The following is a 26,570-nucleotide window of genomic DNA, read 5'->3' as shown; positions in this document are numbered from 1 at the left end:
TTGCGAAACCTCTGATGAACCAGAGGAGAAAGGGAAAAAAGCAAAGCAACAGGAAGAGCCTATCTGAAGCTTCGCTCCTTAGGCAGCAGAGCCTCCCAAGGCATAGACAGAATTCCCAAGACAAGCATTCCACAAAGTTCATCAAAATACACGGCTCCTGCCTGCCTGGAAGCCACAAGTCTGCACTGCTCTGAGGTTTGTCCAGATATTTTGAAGCTGATTCTCTACCCAGTGTCCAGCCAGAGGGCAAGCAAGGTCTAGGGGGGCTTTGGCCAATGGCTCTGGCAGAAGCTCCTCAACTCAAAGAGCTGATGCCAAGCATTGTATCCCTTCTGAGTGTCAACTAGACAGTGTTCTCAGAACCCACCTTCAAACCTCCAGTTGCGCAAGCTGTTGAAAGGGGCAGTGTTAGAATGTGCTGCCCACCAAAAAGTGGTCCAGAGAGCCAAGGAGCAAAAGGGCTTCCAGGAGCACTTCTCGGGCCCTCACCTCTGTTCAGTGTGGACGAGGAATGCTAGAGTCAAGCCTTGAGAATCTAGTGTCCAATAAATCTAATACCTTTCAGGACTATAATAACCAAAATTGCTAATTAAATAAAAATTAGCCTGCTACTCAGCTTGAGACCAGCAAGGCACCAAATCAATCACTATTTTGATTCATATTTGTACAGCACTGTGTGGTTGATAACCCCAAAGAATATCTCACTCATATTTATGAACTATAATGATTATTATGCACTCTTGAGATAACCAGAGCCTCAGCTAGACTAGTCAGTCAAGGGCAAAGCTCAAACTAGAATCCCGGTCTCTGAGCTCTTAACTTGCTATTTTTCTACTTGACTTCAGCTCTCTCACCTGGGAAGTCGTTACATGTATTTTCAAAGTTCCTCACACATTTTACCCCATTTTACACTCACACATCTCTGTAAGACATGCATTATTACTATGCTCATTTTTATAGATGAGAAATTTATACACAGAAAAATTAAGGGATTTGGCCAAAATCCTTCAGCTAATTAATGGCCATGATCCAGGTCTTCTGAGGTCCCAATCCAATGTTCTTTGGGCATTCTGACAACAGCTATCAAACTATGATCCCCTAACAGAGATGGGCAATAAACTAGGCCATGGCTGGAGCCAGGCCATCCAGAGAGACCATGATGGTATCTTTCCATCAGCACACTAGACTTGAAGTGATGGTGTTGACACAGTGCCGGATGTATTTTTCAATTTCCAATAGTTCTTGTGCTTCAGAATAGCTTATTGGCCTTAACACTCCACTGCTGAAAGCTGCCACCCTGCCAAGCCTGGCATGTGGTTCCTATTTCACACCTTGCATCCTCTAGCCTACAGACTCAACTCCTTAAAGTACATGAAAGCTATGGTGATAGAAAGAGGAGGCCTTCTGCTTCTTGAACCAGGGAGCTGAGTAGAATGACACGTTGATTATGAAGTACAGATTTCCAGGCTCGATCTGTTTAGTATACTACATACATTAAAACAGTGACCATAAGTCTAAAGAACTGGTGATAAACATTTATTATTTCTAATTGGGAAACTACTCTAATGACATATTTAATATCAGTCTTTCCATGATCAAAAAAATGAAAGAGAAAAGTGCCTTCTTGGCATCAGGGAAGGACAAAACAACATGGCAACCAGTTGCTCCAAATCCCAGGTGACCCCAACTCTGGATGGATGGAAAGTGTAGATGTAGGTTGAAAAAAGCAGCTTGCTCTTTGGGGACTGAATGAAAAGAAATCAACCAGCAGCATCTCACTTCTCTCTCAAGCCTGAGTTACTTCCCTTTCAACAGAACACCTGCATCACCTTAAGCCAGACGGCAAGTTCTCCAAATCAGCATCCGGTAGTATAGTGGTCTAAGTACCAGGGACTTTGGCCTTGGGAAGGAAATGCATGTCTTTCTTCATTGGGTTCTTATTATACTTTTTTTCTGCTGGATGATATCTTAGATATTAACTCTATCTGAGGACATCTGGGTGGGTAACAGGATAAATTGAAAAAAATTTGAGGCAGGGGCTGGTGTGGAAGAGGCGGCGAGAACTATTTTCTATTTGAAGACCCTGATGGGACCCAGGAATTCTCAGCTTTGAAAGCTGCACCCAGCCCACATGACACAAATGTTTTAGAATATGGCCATGCTTCACATGAAAAGTAATTTGTCTGTAACTATGAGGTCTCAAACTTTTAACTGAAGATCTATTAATTTTTATTTTGAAAGTGTTTGTATTTTATAGGCAGTAAGATTTAGGGGGAACTTAATCTTCCTTAGAAGCCTGTGAAAATCCTCCCATCTTTGGCACTGTTCCCAACTCGCCTGATGGGTGCACAGCCCTGGCTGGGAGAAGGTAGTGTGTGAAGGCAGAAGTGGGTGAGGGACTGAAGAAGCCGAGGGCAGAGATTAAGATGGCAGTAACCATGAATTCTGACAGTAGCCAACATGACACCCATAGAAAAAGAGCTCAGAAGTGGGCCTGGGATTCGCTGGAACGCCGTATAGGGCAGCTCAGCAGAGCTAGAGGACGAAGGTGGAAGGAAAATAAGCTCCTGTTCTCCTCTTCACTGTTGTGCATCCCTTCCCTTTTGAGATCTCTTTCCTTCTTTCTCTGTAGATGGAGCAAGCAGAAGGGCTAGGTCTCCCCCCATAGGAGAGTACCTCATACCTCAAAAGACCCAAGAAGTTCAGAAAGAGAGTCCAAATTGAGGGGAGATGTAACCTCACACTCAGTCACCAATTCATGACTAGGAAATGAGATTACACTTTTTTTTAATTCCCAAATCACTGACATAGGTCCCATGATCCCAGTTCCTGGAACCTAGGCCTAGACCTACTTAGCAATTTCCAAAAATGCTCACCAATTCCCACCCCAGCAAAAGTCCCCAGATTTCTGCACTGGAGTTTCTTTGTTGCCCAGCCATGCACTGCCTTTTCTAACCACACCCTCGAGGAAGGCCACTCTGCTGGATTTAGCAGTCTTTCACTGGTGCCTGCAGCCAGAGTCCCATTCTACTCTCAGGGAGGGGACAATTCTCTTCTGTGTGTTAGTCCTCTGAAACATGGACCAGAACTCCCTGGTCCTCAAAACTCAGTTTGTAACTTTCAAGGTCTTTACTGATGGTTAGAAGATAACAGAAATGTAACAGAGAATAACTTATAAGTCTTGCTAAAATTAGCTACTCCAAGAAACAATAGCCCCAGATTGACCTCAGAGGCTCTTATCCAGCCAGCTTCCGGTTTGGCTCCTGCCATGTCTCCACACATATCAGTGTTCATACTTCAAGGTTAGGGTTCAACAAACCACTGGCCCTCGAAAAAAATAGCACCCTTTTCCCCTCAGTTCAAAGATGTCTAATTTTTATTCCAGAAATATCCTTTTCCTAGGATGTTTCACTTTGGGAGTAACCATTCCCTTGAGATTGTAAACCATCCAACTCAAAAAGAATCTCTAAGTTAGAGAACACATTTTTCAAAGTATGGCTTAATCAAAATGAGATAAGATCATGTGTGGGACACAGCAATTTAGCCTACTTAGTCAAGCTCTTGATCTTGCCTCCAATAAGAGGTAAGAAGATCAAGCATGCACACCACCTTTGTCATAATCAGGTTTCTACTTTTGATTTCCTACATGCAAGGGGTTGAAAAACATACACATATGAAGAAGCACTAAGTTACACACACACACACCTCTTCCCAAAATACAAATTATAACAAATTACAATTTTAATCACAGGGTAGTCTAATTTTAAATATAGGAGGGAAACATATCTAATTTTACAGAGAAAAAAATTTGCCAGTTACTAAACAAAACATTTAATGGTTACAGCATTCAAGTTTTTTCTCCAAAATCAGGAAAGAAAAGAAAAAATTGTCTTACATTTGCCAGAGTAAAAGGGCTAACTCAAGTTGTTTTGCCCAAAACAAAAGGTCAGGCTCTTATAATCCCTACTCTAAAAGGCATATATGTTTGTAAATTTTTAGGCACGTAATCTGTGGGTTTTATTTATTTTTCCTCCTGGTTAGGTTGCCCTCCAAGATTCGACAAGTTCCCCGAGACCCGCCAGTGAGAGGGTTTCCTGGTGTTTAGAAACTTCCTCTATTAGGACTCCCTTCCCAGGACGGGTCTCCATCCCTAACTCTCTTGTCTCTCTTTATATCTTTTATATTTTGTCCTACCTCCCTTTGAAGACAATGAGCTGCTTTTCTGGGTGTCTGATGTCCTCCGCTAGTGATCAGAAGTTGTTTTGTGGAGTTTGCTCAGCTGTCAAATGTTCTTTCGATGAATTTGTAGGGGAGAAAGTGGTCTCCCTGTCCTATTCCTCTGCCATCTTAGCTCCTCCCCCTCGTTTGTAAATTTTTAGATGATGCTTTTCTATATCCCAAGGGAAAAAATCTTGATGTCAATTTTCCATTGGAAACTTTATTATTGTAGAGTGGGTCGCTTACTCTTTGGAAGAAAAGCAATGACAAACTTAGACATCATATTAAAAAGCAGAGACATTACTTTGCCAACAAAGGTCTGTATAGTCAAACGTATGGTTTTTCCAGTGGTCATGTATGGATGTGAAAGCTGGACCATAAAGAAGGCTGAACACCTGTGGTGTTGGAGAAGACTCTTGAGAGTCCCTTGGACTGCAAGGAGATCCAACCAGTAAATCCTAAAGGAAATCAGTCCTAAATATTCTTTGGAAGGACTGATGCTGAAGCTTCAATATTTGACCACCTGATGGGAAGAGCTGACTCATTGGAAAAGACCCTGATGCTGGGAAAGATGGAAGGCAAGAGGAGAAGGGAATGACAGAGGATGAGATGGTTGGATGGCATCACCAACTCGATGGACATGAGTTTGAGCAAGCTCCAGGAGTTGATGATGGACTTGGAAGCCTGGTGTGCTGCAGTCCATGGGGTCACAAAGAGTTGGACACAACTGAGTGACTGACCTAACCTGAGGCCACTTAATCCAGCTCCATTCAAGACCTTTTGGGAAAATCCTCAATTTGAACTCACTTTCTAGAAACAGCTCATTTTAGTGAGAATGGTGGTGTCCAGAGAGCTAAGAGAGGGAGTGCACCTAGAAGAGATGGACCAAGGCAAGACCTTACTCTAGGGAGGCAAAAGGAATCCTCTCAGTCTATATGCAGTCCTGCCTAGGACTCAAGCACAGCAGATCATAATGTTGTCCTGGGACAAACTTTTAACTCACTATATAGAAAACGCATCTAGAAAGTATTTGGTGTATGTACCTCCTAGGAACAAGAAATAATGATGGCAATGGATTGACAATTTGGGATACAGGCCAAATGTCTTCCTTCTGAGACTCAACAAACAGATGGGTAGCATTAAAATAGGCACAGGGACGTAGACATTCAACAACCAGCTCTTTACTGAGGTGGAAACTGCATCCCACTTTAAATCAGTTTTATGTACACTGAAAGAACTCAGAGACCTCACAATCATTTAAAATCCAACAGCATATACAATACTCCTACCACCCCCACCTTAGCTGCACATGTTGGCTAGCCATGGGAAGCTATGTTTGTTTGTGTATATTGGTTGGTTCAGACAAAGCAGTTGATGCCAACACAGCATTTCCATTGATTAGTGAAGTCTATTTCTATTATCTAGTATATCTTATTAGTGTTCAGGGGGTAAAACCAAAGAATCAATGTCAAAAGATTTCTCCTGTCAAGTCTACATTCATGGAAATGTGTCTACAGTAACATCCTGAAGGGCAAGCTATTTATAAGTTGTAAGTAAGGTCTTTTGTTACAAGATGCTTTCCTCTGCAGGAAGAGGGGGCAGCTGATGGCTAATAGAGACCCTCTAGATGGAATCTCCCTGAAGTGTCACCTTGCCATCAGAGACTATAAGGTTTAAATTGTGACTGGAAGACTATTATGCAAAAACTCCACCTGAGGCAGCAAAAGCATCTAAATGAATCTCTCTTTCAATTCTTTAATGTGGAAGCTGTTAGCTTTCTTGATATGCTTTGGAATTTTGCTTTGCAGAGTCATCTTTGGTAAAAGCCTCACCCTCTTTCTCATGTGCATGTTCTCTCTTTTTCCAGTGAAGGTTATTAGGGCCCATCTCATTAGTAACCTCATTTTTCTTAATATTCTACCTCTTTAAAGACCCCATATTTTCAAATACAGTCATATTCTGAAGTACAGGGGGTTGACTTTAGAGGGAGGGAAGAATCCAGCCCATAATAGGGCCATGAGGAAAGATTAAACTGTGAACTTAGAATGTCTTCTTCCTGGCAAGAAATTTTACGTCATCCCCTAAACTCTGACGGTGGACACTTCTTGGTGAAGCTTAGCTTCATCCCTCTAGCTCATAGCCCAGATGCCATCCGGCAGCACCATACATGTCAATGCCATTCTGCAGCGGCCATACATGTCCTTGGACATACAGTCACAAAACAGATAGGTAAACAGGAAGGCACAGGTATCCTTTTCCCACTGAAGTTAGCAGTAAGAAAAGGGATTCTTCAGCCCCAAGAGCAGGGAGTGAAGTGGAATTGAAGCTGGTCCCAGTGCACCCTATCTCCTGGGGATAAACCACTGCACAGGAGTCCTTGACACATGCACACTCCATGAAGAGAAAATGAAAGGTTTATATACCTTGTGAAGGAATGGAGGGTTGAAGGACAAATTTCACTCCAACAAGAAAGAAAATAAGAGCATCAATTGGTAATTTCTCAATAAGCAGGCCGGTATTAAAATCACTATCATTACATGTGGATCCATTGCAAGAAACTATTAAGGATGTTAGTCTTCGATACCATAAGCAAGGTTTATCAAGCACGGAAGTTTATGTTACCCCACTTACTGTCTCACAGTAAGCCTCTTTAGCCTGTTACTGTTTCCTGGATGCTGGTAGAAGACAAAAGATCCCTGGGTCAAAGACAAAAGGCTTTATTACTCATTTTACAGCAAGCAGCATGATTTGTGCTGTGTTCTTGACCCCAAAGTCCTACAGTGATATTGTGGAGGGTGTGGGTTGCATTATAGGAAGGAACACTGCTGCATTATGTTCCCCCAAGTGAACATGTTGAAATTCCAGCCCCTCAGCATTTCATTCTGACTATATGTAGAGATAAGGTCTTTAAAGAAATAATTAAATTAAAATGAGGTCACTGGGGCTGGCCCCAATCCAATACAACTGGTGTTCTTACACAAAGAGGAAATTTGAATAGAGATAGGTGCAGATGGAAGACCATGTGAAGACACACAGAGAAAATGGCCATCTACAAGTCAAGGAGAGAGACTTCAGAAGAGTCCAACCCTGCCAATAACTTGATCTTGAAATAAATTCTAGCCTCCAGAACTATTAGTAAATACAGTTCTGCTATGCAAACTATGTAGTCTGTGGCAGCCCTAGAAAATGAACACAAACACTAAGTCTGGGGGATCCAGTGCTTTTATAGGAAGCCTGTTTTTTGTCCTGGAGGCATTACCTCATCTCTTAAGGTCTTTCTCTGCAAACATAACTGTGAGAAATGCCCCAGGTAGAGAGTACTCAGGACCTTGCACTGGACAGGTAAAGAGATAGAGGTGTATGGAGGATGATGGTCTCTCCCAATAAGATGGTCAGTGAGCATCTTGCAACATCTCACCTGAGAAATCTCGAAGACTACATAGTTAGGGTAGAAAATTCAATTATACAAATATCCCCATCAGCCAGTAGAACCCAACTGTAATATTTAGAGTTCTCAATTATAAAGGACTGACACAGGTGAGTAATAGTATGTCTTCAACAATGTTACATCAAAAGTTGGTCTGAGTGGAAGTAGCAGTTGAGAAACACTAGTGTCAATGCTACTACGGTAAGGATGGTGCTTATGTCTACCACACTGTTAGAAAAATAACAAGGCTATGTGGGTAATTTTTTTTTTCTTCAATACATTATGGTATTTGATTTTGAAAAAAGTGCAGGAAGTAGTTAGTGTGCAAGGCTTTGTAATGTGTCAACTTGCCTAGGCTGAACCACATTTCCAAGAATTCTCCTCCCTATAGGTAGGGCAGGCTTGATGGATATGCAAACAGTACAATTGCTCAGGGATCTGTTCTCAAAAGGGACCCCACACTGGAGTTCAATGCTCTCTGTTGAAATTCTTACTAATTTTATCTTTGAATTTGTGTTTTATAAGTGAAGCCCACTGGGCTGCTGGTGACTGTCCTGGAAGCTTGGAAACTTGGCTCACACAACATCCCACCTCTTACCACCTCCCTAGGATTTCCCTTCCCCATCTATTGGCTGTTGTCACTCTCCACCCCTGATGGGATCCTGGGCATACCACAGGGAGGGCTGGAGATATGGCCCCTGGATGGTGAGTCATGGTATAGAGCCCAAGGCCCCTGTGAGGTGTGCATTTACCATACAGTTATCCCATAAGATAGGGGAGTGTAGCAGTAAATAGCAAATAATAAACACCATGACAGGTCCAGAATGAAACTGCAGAAAAAAGGCAAATCACTTCTCTTGTATTCTGAAAAAGAGGCTCCACATTTCCATTTAGCACTAGCCCCACAAATGATATTGCCAGCCCTGACTGTATGTTTCACATCAGTATGTGCCATGGATACATATTTGTATGAGATACAGAGTACAGAAGTGAAGCAGCAGTCATATTTCTTTTCACCTTAGAAATGTAGAGGAGCTATATTAGTAGCTCAGGCACATTACCATTGATTTGCTGATTCAACACAATGGCTCAGGGCAGCAGCTGGTCCCGCAGGTTCCCTACCTTCCCCTAGGTCTTCTTTCAGCTTTTCCAGTTTCTGGGCATGCTACGTATGTAACTCCATGATGAGAGACACCTGCTTCTCCTACATGGCATACACATCATAGCCAGGGATGACAAGAACTGACATGAGTTCCACTATGTGTTTATGGCTTCCAGTTTGTCCTTGCTCTCCTTCAATTTACAACCATCTTCCCTTCTACACTGCCTATCCAATGGACTTTGGGCTCCAGCATCAGACACCAGGACTATTGCTTAGTCAGCACTCATAATAGTGTAAAGTTAACTGACTATAACAATAAATCTCCTGTACTACATCTAGCACTCTGCCTCTGTAACTGAACTATAACCAATAAGTATAGCTAATGTTTTTTTAAAACTTTAGAATAAGTTGAGGAAATAAGATTACATAATATATAAAAATAAAAACAAAGGAGTATGACATAGTGAAATAATATCATGCATTTATACAATCTTTTTTGTAGTTGACTTACCTTGCCTTATTTGGTCATCACCACAAGCCCCATGTGGGAGGTTAGGGCAGCTATTACAGTTTCCATTTTACAGATGGAAGTGAGATGTCAGGGGTTAAATACCTTGGCTAACATCACATAGATAGAAAGTAGCAGAGTTGGAACTGGTCCTCTAGTACCTTCCCCAGTGCACTCCCATTGACCCAAAGGGTCTCTGCCAAATATGAATTATTAAGGTCAACTATGAAGCTCAAATCTTCAGTGTAATGAAATACATTTCAACCAGAAGGCATGGTCTCTGGTTCTCAGTTATGTAATTATATTTTTGCTGCCCAAACATTAAATAAGCAGACTATGAATCATTCAGTTCACACCTTTACATCCATCTCCTCTGCCCACAACCCTACCATGGAGTACAGAGCACTAGAAACTCTCACTCAGCACTGAACAGTCCAGCTTCCAGTCTCAGCAAATAAAAAGAACACCTCAAATAACTGCAAGTATTTCCAAAACTCACGTTTCACACTGGTAGTTTTTAATACTTGCAGACATGTGTGTTGTAGGTAACAGAGCTGAAAGCAGCTCTCATCATTATAACTCAGGCATATGATACACTGGAGCAAGGTTTGGCAGTTGCTTCACGGTTATGAAAAGAACCAGCTTCATTTCAAACAAATAATCAAAATTCCACAATAGACTACAAAAGTAAGTGAGGCTTGGCTTTTCTATTTTTACTAACCACAAAAATGAGAAATAAGTCATTCTATTAAAGCCTTTGAGTTATAACCATATAAAGTAATGAATACACCAGCACCATGAAAAATCCAGAGAAAATGCAAATTTTCACCACTTGTCAACAATTGCAAAATCAGCCCAAAAAAGGTTTTATGTAATTACAGTCCTCCCTCATGGAAGAAAGCAACAGTTGAGTTCACAGAGAAAAGAATCAGTCATGAATTTCTGTTCTTCTAGAGGTACTTACAAACCCATCAATCTCCATAAACACTAGGGAAGATGTCTCACAAAAAAAGCAGGCCCACTGTACCCTCCTGCTACATCCATGCACATTGAACTTTCCCAAGATCCACAGGCACAGGAGTCAACTGGGCCAGAGCCTTAGGAGGTGCTGAAAATGCCTGGGCTACTCTCTCAATACTCTAGTTCTTGTCCACATACTGGCCTCCTTAGATGATGAGGACGGCTTCATTCCTTGGATGTCAAGCAGAGGTATCAAAAGCATGCTCCAAGAGGCCTTCGTCTATTCATCAGAACAAGCATTCATCAGGAATTTAGTCCATGCCAGACATTGTACTCGGCCTGGGGACACAGTGGTAAGAAAAGCAAACTCCCTCTAGGGGCTGCAGTCTAACACAGGACATAGATGTGAATCACCAATCATGCAGATCGATGTGCCATTGCCAACAGAGGCAGATTCGGGGAAGGACAGCAACATGTCTTAGAGAAGCCCAGTTTCATTCAGGGACTCAGACAAGGCCCCCCAAGGAAGTGACACTGTACAGGCAAAGGGGTCAGAATGTACTGGGTGTCTCCAGACGAGGGAACACAAGTCTGAATGTGGGGCCCCAGTGCAGCCCTGACCCAGGCCAGGTGGGAATGAACAGTAAGCTCTGGACTGAGGAGATCAGGCCTGGGCACAGCAGGAAGGGAAGCTGAGAGAGAGGTGGGGGGAGCCAGGTAATAAAACATGAGGCTTGAGGGGGTGACTCATCTACAGCAGTGCTGTGCTTCAGGCGGCCCTGCACCCAGGAGCAAATAACGTGGGTGGTGGGAGAGAGAAGGGAAAGACGCGAGGGTGGGAGGAGGCGAGTGGAGAAATCCAGTCCTCTTTAGGCAACAGCAGGCTCCCAAGGCCCTCAGCAATATTGCAAACAGCATACGTTTATCATGCTGCCCCCTAAGTGCTCCTCTCCCAGCGTGGCCCGTGTCTGCTTCCTGCAGCCGCTCGCACTCTTCAGCATCCTCCTGCCACTTTGGCCTGCCCTTCCTGCCTCATCACTAACATTCAAACACCAGTTCACCTCCAGTTTCAGCTTCGGTGTCAGGAGGAGAAATGTGATTTCCTGATTTAAGCAATAAACTCCAAGGTATCAATAGCTAACCAAGTCTTTACTGACCTTCGGGGCTCTCATCTTCTGAGAGAGCCCACACTTTGTCTTAGAGGGCCCCTCACCTTCCAAGACAGACCACATTCTGTCTATAGACTGTGTGTGAACCTGTTTTCACTTTACTATGGCTCACTCTTAAATTCTTTCCTGAGCGAGGCGAAGGGCCCTCACTTGGCAAGCCCATCACGGGAACTCACCCGAGATCTGAGACATAACCATCCTCTCTCAACTCAGGGCAGAGCTCTCTCCCCTGCCCCCTTGTATCTTTCACAAGCATCCCATATTAAAGAATCTACTTCTTAATCTATCAAAAAAATTTTTTTACTGACCTTTGGTAAGACGGCTTCTCTCGATTCCATTTATTGAAACGGGAGAATTTGGGAAACACTGAGCAGGAGGCAGAGTCAGAGGGCCCAAAAGTCAGTCCTGAGATGTGGTCCCAGCTTTGTCCTGAAGTGATGGAGTCCAGAAGGAGAGCAGGGGAAAGGCCTGTCGGTCTTTATGAAGATCCTTCGCTGCTCTCCTGAAGGCAAGCAACTGGAAGAGCTAAAAAGAACAGGAAAGATAGCAGCACTTCTCAGAATAGGTACTCACATCTTCAAACTTTTTCCTTTTGTCCTGGTATTAAGTCAGTACAAGAGGTAATTCCCTGGCAGTCCAGTAGTTAGAACTCCACACTTTCACTGCCAAGGGCCCAGGTTCAATACTGGCTGGGGAACTAAGAACCCACAAGCTGTATGGTGCAGCCCCACCCCCCAAAATCAATACAAGCATATTAAGAAAAAAAAACTTGTATATGCATGTATGTTTGTGCAGATTTATTTCTGAACTGCTTAATTTTTTAAGAATCAATAAGATTCCAAAGCATTGTGTCTAACAAACATCATGTGCCTGTGCTATTCTAAATAAAAATCTTATTTGAGTCTCAAAAATTCCAAAAGGTAGGTACTATTATTCCTGGATTTTAGAGAGGAAATTATAGTATAGAAATGGTCACTAACTTCTCCCAAGAAAAAAATTTTATGATTAAACATCTAAAGATTATTTTCTCTTTCAATGAAAGTCCAAAAACTTATTTGCTTGATATCTTTTACATGAATGCCTATTTTGTAGAAAATCACATAGAATTTAGGAGATACATAGTAAGTCAAATTTATGTAATATTTCAAAACCATCAAGTAAACTACAACTTTGATTTTTTTAAGTACTAAAAGAATAAAACTGAGAAATGATTGATGTAAATGTTCTGAGCCTTTGAGGAATACGTGGGCTTCTATTTAGCTCAGGGTCTATCCTGACCTAGTAGAACTCAATATTCACGTGGAGTGATGGTCCATTGCATGTTAGTTGCTCAGTTGTGTCTGACTTTTTGTGACCCCATGGACTGTAGCCCATCAGGCTCCTCTGGCCATGGAATTTTCCAAGTAAGAATACTGGAATGGGTTGCCATTCCTTTCTCTGGGCAATCTTCCTGACCCAGGGATCAAACCTGGGTCTCCTGTATCACAGGCGGATTCTAACTGATGAGCCACCAGAGAAGACCTGATGGTCCATCAGAGGCTACATTGATTGGCTAGGACTTTCATAACAAAGCACGACAGACTGGATGCCTTAGACAGCAAAAATGTATTGTCTCACAGTCTGGAGGCTAGAGGTTCAGGATCAGAGTGTTGGCCGTGTTGGTCCCTTTCGTGGCCCCTCCCTTTGGCTGGTACATGACCATCTTCTCCCTGTGTCTTCATGCGGTCCTCTCTCTGTATATGTCTGTGATTAAATCTCCTCTTCTTATAAGGACATGAGTCATATTGCATTAGGACCCAGCTGGGTGACCTTATTTTAGCTCAATTACCTTTTAAAAGACTCTGTTTCCAAATACAGCCAACTCTGAGGTACTGGGGAGTTAGGATTTCAACCCAGGAATTTTGAAGGGACACAACTCAGCCCATAACAGAAAAAAAAAAATGATCCAGGAATCAAGAGGAAGCTAGATTCCTCACCTGGACAGGAACACACCAAAAGAGCTAGATAAGCAACATGGTTAGGAACCCACCCTTGGATGTGTCCTGTCCCTGAAGGGATTAAGCCCAAAAGTTAAGAAGATCTGAATAGTCACCCAGTCACTACTGTCCAAATGGGAAAAATGCCTCATAGCTACAGCTCGTATATACTTTAGAGGATAAGTATGAGCATGGATTTGGCTGAAATCCATGCTTCCTTCCCCTAATGTAGCCTTAGATCATTATTTTATCCTCTTCAATTATGTGAGAGTTCAAACAGGAAGATATATGTAATAGATTTGATGTTGGAAATTAACAAGCCCAAGTCCTTCTCTCAGCCTTTTACAGGATGTCACTTGATTATGTGGTCAAGAGCCAATTCTAGTGATATCTCCCAAATTGTTAACATATTTGTTTTCAGAAAGAAACACAGCATGGTTTGTCTAACAAAAGCAAAATAGAGATTAATCCTAAAATTCAGAAATCTGCGGATTGTTTTATTTACTTCTTAAATGAACTGGTTATTTTAACTTTCAGTACTTAGTTTTCATGTCTTTAAAAATATTTGCCAACTTATGCTACATGAAGTATGTTTACTTTTATAATTAAAAAGAAAACTTTTAAACAATTACCGCATCTTTCTAAATGTTCCTTTTGGGGAAAAAACAGTTTTTAGATTTGTTGTTTTAATTTGCTCAGTCGTTTTTACTTCCTCTAATTAAATAAATCTGACCCTTAAACAGAGTAAAATAAATTTTTGCAGGATGAATCACATGTTACCATTTTAACTTCAGAGAAGTGTCTATAAGGGGAAAAATTGGGAGGACATAAGCAATGAAAACTCTTCCTGCAACATCTCTCTTCTTGCCAATTGAAAAGAAACCTACTTGAAAGACGAAAGCAGTCCATCAAGTACTGTAATTAGCATGAGGCAGACACTAAAACCTTACAGCTATCTCACAGGAAAATTTTACTTTAAAAAAACTGACTTTGCAGTTTTCCACACAATAGGGAAAACTTTGTTACATGCATATCTTTGAGGAAGATCTGTATCTTAATATACGAAAAACTTTTAAAGTCAAATCAATAAAAAAAAAAGAGACAACCCAATAAAAAAATGAACAAAGCCTTGCAAAGTCAGTTTACAAAAGAAAATATACAAATGGCCAATAAGCACATAATAATATAGTTAATTAACATCATTAATTATCAAATAAGTACAAATTAAAGTCACAATGATTTACCATTTCACACACACCAGAAAAGCTAAAGTTAAAAAGAATGAGTATACCTGAGTGGCCAGGATGAGGAACAACTAGAACTCTTGAACCCTTGGTGGTATGAAACGTGTGCAACCACTTTGAAACTGTCATGCGTGCATGCTAAGTCAGTTCAGTCATGTCCAACTCTTCGTCATGCTATAGACTGTAGCTTGCCAGGCTCCTCTGTCCTTTGGGATTCTCCAGGCAAGAATACTGGAGTGGGTTGCCCTGCCCTTCTCCAGAGGATCTTCCTGATCCAAGGACGGAACCTCTGTCTGTGTCTCTTATATCTCCAGCATTGGCAAGCAGGTTCTTGACCACTAGTGCCACCTGAGAAGCCCATAGGTGAAACTGAAACTGGCAATTCCTTTTTAAATATATACCTATCTTTATGCACTTCTAATCCTACTTAGTTACCCAGGAAAGAGGAAAAGTCTTATCTGTAAAAGACTTGCACAATGTCTACAGTAGCTTTATTCAATAGCTCCAAACTGGAAGCAACCCAAATGTCCAACAAGAGAAAGGAAAAATAAATTGCAGTATATTCAGATAATACAATACTACACAGAATAACAAAGAATGACGACTAATAACACAACATTGGATGTATCTCAGAAACAGTGCACTAGTCAAAACAGGGCAGACACCAGCATTGCATCCTATTTGATTCCATTTATATGAAGCTCAAGAACAAGCTAACCCAAGCAGTGGAGGGAGACATCAGAATGGTGGTGTCTACAGGGTCAAATTTGACTGATAGAGGGCAATATACTTTCTAGGGTGGTAGTTACGCAGATGTATAATTTTTATCAAAATTCATTGAATTGGAAACTTAAGAACTGTGATTTTCGTGGTATATCTATTTCACTTCCATAAAGATGTTAGCAAGAGTTGTTAAAACTGACTTTGCAGTTTTCCAATATTTCATGCATACCCGCCTTGTACCCTTTTCATCTGTGACTTGGCTGACTAGCTGACTGGCTGCTCACATGCCCCTTACAGGTCGTGACACCCTTCCAGGGAGGTCAAGCAGTAAAAACACTAGTAACCCACCCCCACACTGGAACTTTCTGTTTTGCAAGGCCTTACAGAATGTGACATGTCAGAGAGATAAAAATCTACAAGACCCTCTTTAAGAGCCATTAGCTCCAAGTGCTCTCAGCCAAACATAATATGGTGAAGAGGAAAGAATGGGGTCTGTGGAGCCAATTAGACCAGAGTCTAGTCCAGCGCAGGCATTCACCAACTGTGAGCAGGCCACCTAGCATTTCTGAACCTGCTTCTTCTCTTGTAGAACCGATTATTCTATAGGATCAGAGACCATGTTAATAATAGATCTAGATTAAGCCTTGCACATAGTAGGTCCTCAGTGAAGTAAAGCTATCACTGGCCAATCAGCTCCTTGCAAGTAAGTAGGGGAGTTTGGCACATAGTCGGGTTCAATAAATATTTAATACATGAGTGAATGTGTATGTATATGTGTTAGTCGCTCAGTTGTGTCTGACTCTTTGCAACCTCATGGACTGTAGCCTGCCAGGCTCCTCTGTCCATGGAATTCTCCAGGCAAGAATACTGGAGTGGGTTGCAATTCCCTTCTCTCCAGGGGATCTTCCCGACCCAGGGATCGACCCTGGGTCTCCTTCATTGCAGGCAGATTCTTTACTGTCTGAGCCACCAGGGAAACCCAAATGAGTGAATAGTCTGAGAAATTTCTGTTTTCTCTAATTCCTATTAAGTAAATATCAAGGGATGTACCCAAGCAGCAGCAGGATGGATGATCAAACAGGAAGTATTTTTGCCAATATATTGTCCTATCTCATATACCTCCTGTTCTTTGGGTCAGATTATTTCAGAATTCAGAACTTGTCTGATTTAGGGAAAGTAATATCATGCATACACCGTACATATGTAACTCATCTAGTAGATTGGACAACACTCCAGATCAAACATATTAACATTTCCACAGCAAACTTTATAAATATTCACATAAAATAGAATAAAGACAAAAATAGTCTTATATTGTTTCATGTTCATTTTGGCCACCAAATAAATTATTTTTAAAACAATAATAATAGAGCTATTAGGATTGCAGAGTTGTTGGAGACCTTATAATGGCTAACATTCAGGAAACACAGTGCACCAGGCATTCTGGCCTAGCATTTTGTATATATTAACTTTTTAAAAACTTTTTATTTTGTATTGGGGTATAGTTGATTCACAGTGTTGTGAGAGTTTGAGGTGGACAGCAAAGGGTCTCAGTCATACATATACCGTATCGATTCTCCTCCAAACTCTCCTCGCATACAGACTGCCACATAATATGGAGCATAATTCCCTCTGCTATACCGTAGTGCCTTGTTGTTTATACATTTTAAATATAGCAGTGTGTACATGTTGATCCCAAACCTCCTAATTATCTCTCCGTCCCCCCATACTTTCCCCCTGGCAACCAGACCCCCATTAACTCTTAACAACAACCCTTATGAAGTAGGTACTATTTTTACCACTATTTTCATTTTAAAGGCAAGGAAACTGAGGCACAGACAGGATAAGTACTTGCCCAAGGTCAAAAATTTCACCCCGGAATCTGTATTCTTAGTCATGCATCTATACTGCCTCAATCTTCCCTTTCATCAGAGTATGCAACCTCATACCTCCAAATTTAAAATTATTAAATAAAATTGGTACAGGCCCTGGGTTTCCTATCCTTTTAATGCCTCTGCCACTTGGAAAACTGTAAAGCTTGTTGGAAAGACTGACTTTAAAAGATCTGTCCTCTTTAACAGACTCAAAAAAGACATTCTTATCTGCCTGAGACAAACAACCATAAGCTAGAAACTCATTTTTTAAATTATTTTTTTTAATTTCAAACAGATTACTAATAGAAGAGCACATTCACAAAAGGTTTAACTAGCAGTGTGAGTGACAAAAGAAAAGCCAGCAGCCTACAAAAGCAGAATAACACTCTTTCAGCACCACCAGGTCATTAAAAAAATACATTCAAATTTATGGGTAGCCCAGCCACCTTATCAAACGAAAACAATATAAAAAGCTCACACTCTGAGGTGGAAAGAGGAGAACTTACTCCACAGAAAAGAGGAAAACTCATGCATCAATCACATAGCTGGCCCAACGTTAACAACTTCTAAACAGTGAAGGTGAAAGAACATTTGTTCACCGAAAGGTCACTTTCTCCATTGCGGGGGAAGGTTTAGGGGCACACGTTGGAAAGTTTGCCTCAGTGTGCATGTTATTTTACCCTTGGGCACCATTTGCTTATGAAAGAAGGTTGGTGGTGGAGCAATTAGTCTGGCAGCTAATCAATGTCATTGTACTGAAAGCTTTCAGGAAATGATCCCAATCTAGAAGAATGATGCTTCAATGCTGGGTTTGCTTCTCATGGAAAATATCAAACACAGAGGATGTTCCCTTGGGAGTACACACTTGCCCTCATCAGTCAGTATTTACCAAGTGTCTATAAAGTAGTTACACTACTATATGTGCTTGGGAACACTAGTTAAACCCAGTTTCCTTCCCACAAATAACTTAACATCTTAATTGGGGGGAATTAAAAAATGTAATCACATCAGGGACAGAAAACATATACAAATTCAAGAGTTGGCAAAATGTTTTGGTTTTTCTATTTCTCTTTCTCTATTTGATACACAAGTCAAATTACAACCTTTATTCCAACTGACTGAACTCTCAGAAAATACCTGAACCTACTCAGGTCAAGTATTTCCAAACTACCCAACACATAATCAATAGTAATCTATATATATGCAAGCATGCTTAGTGTGCATGCTAAGTTGCTTCAGTCGTGTCTGACTCTTTGCAACCTTATGGACTTAGCCTGCCAGCCTCCTTGTCCATGGGACTCTCCAGGTAGGAATACTGGTGTGGGTTGCCATGCCCTCCTCCAGAGGATCTTCTTGACCCAGGGATCGAACTTGAGTCTCTTATTTCTCCTGCATTGGCAGGCAGGTTCTCTACCACTAGCGCCACCTGGGAAGCCTGCTTCATATATATGGGGCAGAGCAAATAGAAACATAGGTCTCACTCAGTGAGTAGCTGTTGAAGTAAATTGAAATCCTGCTCAATTATACCCAACATAGAAGATTTTTTTCATGAATCTGAGAATGATTCACTAACCACCAGTGACTATGCTTTTGGGTTTAAAGAAACATTCTCCTCAGCCCAGCCTACATTCATTCCTGTAGTAAAGCTTCAGGCAAGGCATAACTTCCTAAATAAACTTTTGCTGTCCACAAAATGTTAATTTGCTACTGTTTAAGGTAACTTGTTTTTTAGTACTGACCTGACCCTAAATATAATTCCACCCAAGATTCTCTGTTGTCTTATACATGATTTACAGTAAAGGGAAGAAAGGTAGTGAAACATAAAGAAAATTAAACTGAGTATTGCAGACGGTGCGGAGAAGGCAATGGCACCCCACTCCGGTAATCTTGCCTGGAGAATCCCAGGGACAGGGGAGCCTGGTGGGCTGCCGTCTATGGGGTCACACAGAGTCGGACGTGACTGAAGCGACTTAGCAGCAGCAGCAGCAGACGGTGACTACAGCCACGAAATTAAAAGATGCTTGCTCCTTGGAAGGAATCCCATGACAAAGCTAAATAGCAAATTAAAAAGCAGAGACTTCACTTTGCTGACAAAGGTACATTTAGTCCAAGCTATGGTTTTTCCAGTAGTCAAGCACAGATAGGAGAGTAAAACCATAAAGAAAGCTGAGCACCAAAGAACAGATGCATTTGAATTGTGGTGCTGGAGAAGACTCTTGAGAGTCCCTCAGACTTCAAGGAGATTAAACCTGTCAATCCTAAAGGAAATCAACTCTGAAAATTCATTGGAAGGACTGATGCTGAAGCTGAAGCTCCAATACTTTGGCCACCTGATGCAAAGAGCCAACCCACTGGAAAAGACTCTGATGCTGGGAAAGATTGAAGGCAAAAGGAAAAGGGGGTGGCAGAGGATGAGATTGTTAGATAGCATCACAAACTCAATGGACAGGAGTTTGAGCAAACTCCAGGAGATAGGGAAGGACAGGGAAGCCTGGGTATATTAAAGTCCATGGGGTCGCAACGAGTCAGACACGACTTAGCAACTGAAGAGCAATAAGAAAACTGGGTAAGCAAGTTAACGTGAGTTGAGCTGAGGAGGAGGAAGCTGCCAGCCCTCCATTTCTAGCCCTACCTTGTGCCAGGAGGACAACTTCTGTTTGAAGGAGTTCAGGCTCCTGCAGTTCAGGCTGATTGAAGTAAAGAAAGTTTCCTTATCTTTCCTTGAAGAGACCCAGCCCTGCTTCACTGTTTCTCCTGTGTGTGTACTTACTTGCTCAGCCATGTCCCACTCTGTGAGACCTCATGCACTGTAGCCCACTAGGCTCCTCTGTCCGTGGGAGTTTTCAGGCAAGAATCCTGGAGTGGGTTACCACTTCCTTCTCCAGGGTCTTTTCCTGACCTAGGGTTGAACCCAAGTCTCCTGTGTCTCCTGCACTGCAGGTGGATTCTTTACCTGCTGGGTCATCAGGGAAGCCCACTGTTTCTCATGCAAAGCCTGTTAGATACAAATACACTGATCCGAAATGTCAGACCATGAGCCACAATTTCTTACAATATGGCATAGCACCTATTCAGCACAAATACACAATTTAAATGCCAAAGCCTTTGACTGTGTGGATCACAACAAACTGTGGAACATTCTGAAAGGATGGGAATACCAGATCACCTGACCTGCCTCTTGAGAAATCTGTATGCAGGTCAGGAAGCAACAGTTAGAACTGGACATGGAACAACAGACTGGTTCCAAATAGGAAAAGGAATACATCAAGGCTGTATATTGTCACCATGCTTATTTAAGTTATATGCAGAGTGCATCATGAGAAATGGTGGGCTGGATGAAGCACAAGCTCGAATCAAGATTGCTAGGAGAAATATCAATAATCTCAGATATGCCAATGACACCACCTTTATGGCAGAAAGTGAAGAAGAACTAAAGAGCCTCTTGATGAAAGTGAAAGAGAAGAGTGAAAAAGTTGCCTTAAAGCTCAACATTCAGAAAACTAAGATCATGGCATCTGGTCCCATCACTTCATGGCAAATAGTTGGGGAAACAGTGGAATCAGTGGCAGACTTTATTTTGGGGGACTCCAAAATCACTGCAGATGGTGATTGCAGCCATGAAATTAAAAGACGCTTACTCCTTGGAAGGAAAGTTATGACCGACCTAGACAGCATATTAAAAAGAAGAGACATTACTTTGTCAACAAAGGTCCATCTAGTCAAGGCTATGGTTTTTCCAGTAGTCCTGTATGGATGTGAGAGTTGGACTATAAAGAAAGCTGAGCACTGAAGAATTGATGCTTTGAACTGTGGTGTTGGAGGAGGCTCTTGAGAGTCCCTTGGACTGCAAGGAGATCCAACCAGTCCATTCTAAAGGAGATCAGTCCTGGGTGTTCATTGGAAGGAACAGGGAGGCCTGACGTGCTGCAGTCCATGGGGTCACAAAGAGTCAGACATGACTGAGTGACCAAACTGAACTGAAATGTATTTTTTAATATTCATAAACTATAACCAAATTCTTATCACATCTAACCTTTGTCTATAAGCCAGATATGACCTGAACTCAACCAAACCTTTAAAGGGGTAAGTAAAAAGAGCCAAACACCTGCTCTGACAACAACACAAGCAAATAATTGTCATCACTGTGGATGATATTTTAAAATTTTCACTGGGGCATAGCTGATTTACAGTGTTGTGTTAGTTTCAGGCGTACAGCAAAGTGAATCATTATATATATATGTGTGTGCATGCATATGTGCATGCTCCATTATATCTGGCTCTTTGTGGCCCCATGGATTGTATCCCACCCAGTTCCTCTGTTGATGGAATTTTCCAGGCAAGAATATTGGAGTGGGTTGCCATTTCCTGCTCCAGGGGATGTTCCTGACCCAGGGATTGAACCCACATCTCTTGTGTCTCCTACATTGGGAGGCTGATTCTTTACCACTGCACCACCTGGAAAGCCCATACATACACATATATCCACTTTAAATACAAATAACCTTGTCTGAGAAGAGCTGAATTATGGTCCTGAAATGCAAACCTCATACTAAGTCCCTGCCCTCACTGTCCTTCTCTTATTTCTGCATCCCTTTTCCACTCCCCCTCACCCCAGGTTTTATAGAGGCTACTAGGTCAGCAACCTAATGCCAGGTCATTCTGAACCCATACACTGCGTATCCAGGTCTAGTTCTCTGTAACAATCTCCCCTTCAGCTGGTTGTGATCATCTCATATGTAACTGAGCATGACTTGGGTTAATTACAATTAAAACCAAAGCATAGTAAGAAGCTGGTAAAATCCCTTTAACAAGGAAACACGACATTGTAAATCAACTATACTTCAATAATAATAAAAAAATAAAAAGCAGGGGGCTCTCCTGTACACTGCAGGATATTTAGCAGCATCTTTGGCCTCTACCCACTAAATGCCAATGCTCTAGGGTGTCTACAGATTTTGACGCAAATGAAACATCTTGCTGTTGTTGAATGGGAAGAACATCCACCTTTGCAAGACTCTGGCTATAGTGGTAAAAGAAAGCAAAGGCAGTGGACAGCCTGGGGGGTGGTGGGAAGCAAATGAATTACAGGTGGGAGCTGATCCTCAGGGCAGATGGCAGGGGCCTGGGGAGCCAGAGCCTTCAGGAGTTGTCACAATGGACCAGCTTCAACACTGAACACTCAAACGTCATTTTTCACTAAAAATGGTCCTTCCCAACGTGACTGTCCATCTTCTTCACTAGATGGCCCTCCAAATGCCTCTGGCTGTTTTAAAGATCAAATATCTTCTCAAAGGGCAAAGAGTAGCTATATTAAGAGCACTCAAGAGAAGGAGACATAGGCATGTTGAGAATAAAAAGCAAAACTTTTCACGATGAATATCTTGAAAGGGACAGCACTCATGTGAACTTGCAAGTTTTAACATACTTGTTTGCATGTCAGTTTAACTACATGATAGTCATAACACCATTCCTTGCATTTACCCTAAGGAAATGCACAAAAATAGGATGCCAGACAATTCTATGAATGAAAAGAATAGAAAAAAAGGATATGAAATAATTTAAAGCTTTCCACAATATGCTGAAAAATGTTTAGACTTTGGAAATCAGGTAGAGCTGGGTTCAAATCCTGACACTGTCTCTTACTAAGCATGCAACCTCAGGCGATTTTCTTAAATTATCTGAGAGAGTTTACTAAATGCAAAATGGAAATTAAAAATACCTGCCTCTTGAAATCACTGTGAGGATTAGTGGAGTAATACATTTAAGTCCTGAACTGATGCCAGGTGGCTCAGTGGTAAAAAGAATGCCTGCCAATGCAAGAGATACAGGAGACATGGGTTTAATCCCTGGGTCAGGAAGGTCCCCTGGAGAAGGAAATGGCAACATGCTCCAATATTATTGCTTGGAAAATCCCATGGACATAGGAGCCTGGGAGGCTATAGTTCATAGGGTTGCAAAGAGTAGGACATCACTGAGCATGCATGAAAAAATAATGCCTAACTCTATACCCAGAAGCAGCTGTATATAAAAGACTACGTGCGTACATGCTAAGTTGCTTCAATCGTGTCTGGCTTTTTGCGACACTATGGAGGGTAACCCACCAGTCCATGGGATCCACCAGGCAAGAAAACAGGAGTGGGTTGCCATTTCCTTCTCCAGGGGATCTTCTCGATTCAGAGATTATATAAAAGATCTACATCTCACAAAAGAACTAGAATGCTATTCTAACCCCAACAATGATGTAAACTGAGAAGGCAGGCTGAAAATATTCCTCTTTTCATTCAGCAAATATTACTGAGCACTGGTTCCTCTACTAGGGGTAGAACAGTGAATGAGATTATGGATCTTACTACAATGAAGTCTTCAAAATACTTGCAGCTCAAAGATCCCTATAGAAAGGAGAAGAATATAATAGCAGGTCTAAGAAATAATGTATTTCAGATTCATGACAGCTGTCTTGCCTGGAAAAACTGGCCTTAATTATGTTTATATAATTAATATCTTTTTACATTCTTTCAATTTAGTGGCTCAGTCATGTCCGATTCTTTGCAACCCCATGGACTGAAGCACGCCAGGCCTCCCTGTCTATCACCAACTCCCGGAGTTTACTCGAACTCATGTCCATCGAGTCGGTGATACCATCCAACCATCTCATCCTCTGTTGTCCCGTTCTCCTCCAGCCTTCAATCTTTCCCAGCATCAGGGTCTTTTCCAATGAGTCATTTCTTCACATCAGGTGGCCAAAGTATTGGAGTTTCAGCTTCAGCATCAGTCCTTCCAATGAATATTCAGGACTAATTTAGTTGCAAGAAACAGAATCCAACTCTGAGTAATACGAGCAAAAGAGAATTCACTTCAAGGTGTGGTGTGGCTCAGAGAACCAGAGGCCTGGAGAGGCAGGCTCAGGAAGGCAGGGACCAGAGGCACCCCTGAGTTTTCCTGTATCAACCGAGCTGCCACATGGCTGATTCTGCTCCAGTTATTTTGTTAGTTTAGCCTCCATTCTTGCATCTTCCTTCTCAGGCCCCAAAGCCGCAGAAGAGTCTAATAGCCTATTTTAGGACACATATCAACCCCTCAGCTAAGAAAGATCAAATTTCCTTCAATTATAATCTCAGCAAGATTGTTCAAATAGCAGAGTTCAGTTTAGTTCAGTTCAATCGCTCAGTCATGTCCGACTTTCTGAGACCCCATGGACTGCAGCACGCCAGGCCTCGCTGTTCATCACCAACTCCCAGAGTTTACCCAAACTCATGTCCACTGAGTCGGTGATGCCATCCAACCATCTCATCCCCTGTCATCCCCCTCTCCTCCTGCCTTCAATATTTCCCAACATCAGAGTCTTTTCAAATGAGTCAGCACTTTGCATCAGGTGGCCAAAATATTGGACTTTCAGCTTCAACATCAGTCCTTCCAATGAACACCCAGGACTGATCTCCTTTAGAATGGACTGGTTGGATCTCCTTGCAGTCCAAGGGACTCTCAAGAGTCTTCTCCAACACCACAGTTCAAAAACATCAATTCTTTAAGCTCAGCTTTCTTTATAGTCCAACTCTCACATCCATACATGACTACTGGAAAAACCATAGCCTTGACTAGACAGACCTTTGTTGACAAAGTAATGCCTCTTCTTTTCATATGCTGTCTAGGTCGGTCATAACTTTTCTTCCGAGGGGTAAGCGTCTTTTAATTTCATGGCTGCAATCACCATCTGCAGTGATTTTGGAGCCCAAAAAATGAGTCAGCCACTGTTTCTCCATCTATTTGCCATGAAACAGCAGAGGCCATTCACCAAAAGGAAATTGGAATAGTATTACTGAAAGATAAAGACTGAATGATAGTGACAAAAATAAAACATTCAGTAATAGTAATAATAACAACAGAAACTAGCTTTTAATGAGCACTTATGTATATTGGGGCTTCGCTGGTGGCTGAGATGACAAAGAATCTACCAGCAGTGCAGGAGACCTGGGTTTGATCCCTGGGTCAGGAAGATCCCCTGGAGAAGGGAATGGCAATCAACTCCAGTATCTTTCCTGGAGAATTACATGGACAGAGGAGCCTGGCGGGATACAGTCCTTGGGGTCACGAAGAGTCGGACATGACTTAGTGACTAATATTTTTTATTTTATGTAGCACTAGGTACTATGTTAAGCATCCTATTGGACTATTTCCACAATCCCACAAGGTAGAAAGTATTATTACTTTTAAAGACTAACAAACTGAGCTCAGATACATTAAATGATATACCATATGTCACACAGCTAGAAAATTGAAGCCTATTCTGATACCAAAAATATGCTAAATTGCTATGCTATTTTGCCTCTTTTCTTAACTCTGGGCAGTAAATAACCAAGTGCTCAATACTCGAAACTTTGATATTTAAAAGAAGAAAAAAAAACTCCTATAGTATGATAAGTACTTTTGGTGTTGGCAGCGAATGATAATCTAGCTATAGAATGGGAAGCAGCAACCGCAGAGCTTATAAATGAAACATAGAAACCCAGAATCATGTTTTTCAAAAAAGGCAAATGGCAATTCATTGACTATAGATATTTTCCTCATCTCTCTGTAGCTTAGAAACTGTTAACCTTGACAGTGAACAAGTGACTTACTGCAAATTGGATTTTAACCACCAGCATGAGCAGGCTTTCAATCAAATGTCTGTGGATTAGTCAAGTTCAGTGAAAAACTGAGAGTATACAGATATCGTCTGTCATGTTAGTTTTACCTTTACAATGAATTCTCTGTTGCTGAATTGATAGAATGAAAGTTGTAATATCCTCTATTTGCAAAATTTTAAATAAACTAAAGAATATGTCTATGCTATACTTTTCAAAAATGTAAATAATCTCATCTGTAGCTTGAATAGTGCTAATAAATAAGAGCCAATGTGCAGAACTGGGGGACCAGCCACCCTTCCTGCCTATCCATGAGCAGTGTGCCCACTGGTCCTGTGAGCCAGTCACAGACCAGAGCCTGGAGGCAGTGTGGGTGACAGACAGAGACCCGGCGAGGACCAGACTGCCTCCGTGTAAGTCTCAGGGCACCTCTGCGTGTCTTCACAGCCCTGTGTCCATCTTCAGTAAACAGCTGTCTCCACAACTTGCTCTCAGGACTAGATAAGTAGCACTGTAAATTTCTTGGAACCAGGTTGTCTTCAGGTGGTTCCCCAGAAGCAGTGTGAGGTAGGGTTTCTTGTGAATGTGATTTTTTAATAAAAGAGTAAGAAAAGCAGAATAGAGCAGAGTAAGAAATCTGAACAAGGATGTGGTCTCCTCTGGCAATTGCTTTAGCCTGATCCATGGGAACACCTGGAGCAGCAACTGTACTATAAAGGCAGGGGACTGGTCATTGGCCACTGGTTAG

This window comes from Odocoileus virginianus, chromosome 3, assembly GCF_023699985.2.
Source record: "Odocoileus virginianus isolate 20LAN1187 ecotype Illinois chromosome 3, Ovbor_1.2, whole genome shotgun sequence".
NCBI lineage: Eukaryota > Metazoa > Chordata > Mammalia > Artiodactyla > Cervidae > Odocoileus > Odocoileus virginianus.
Note: the sequence above shows the minus strand (reverse complement) of the source record.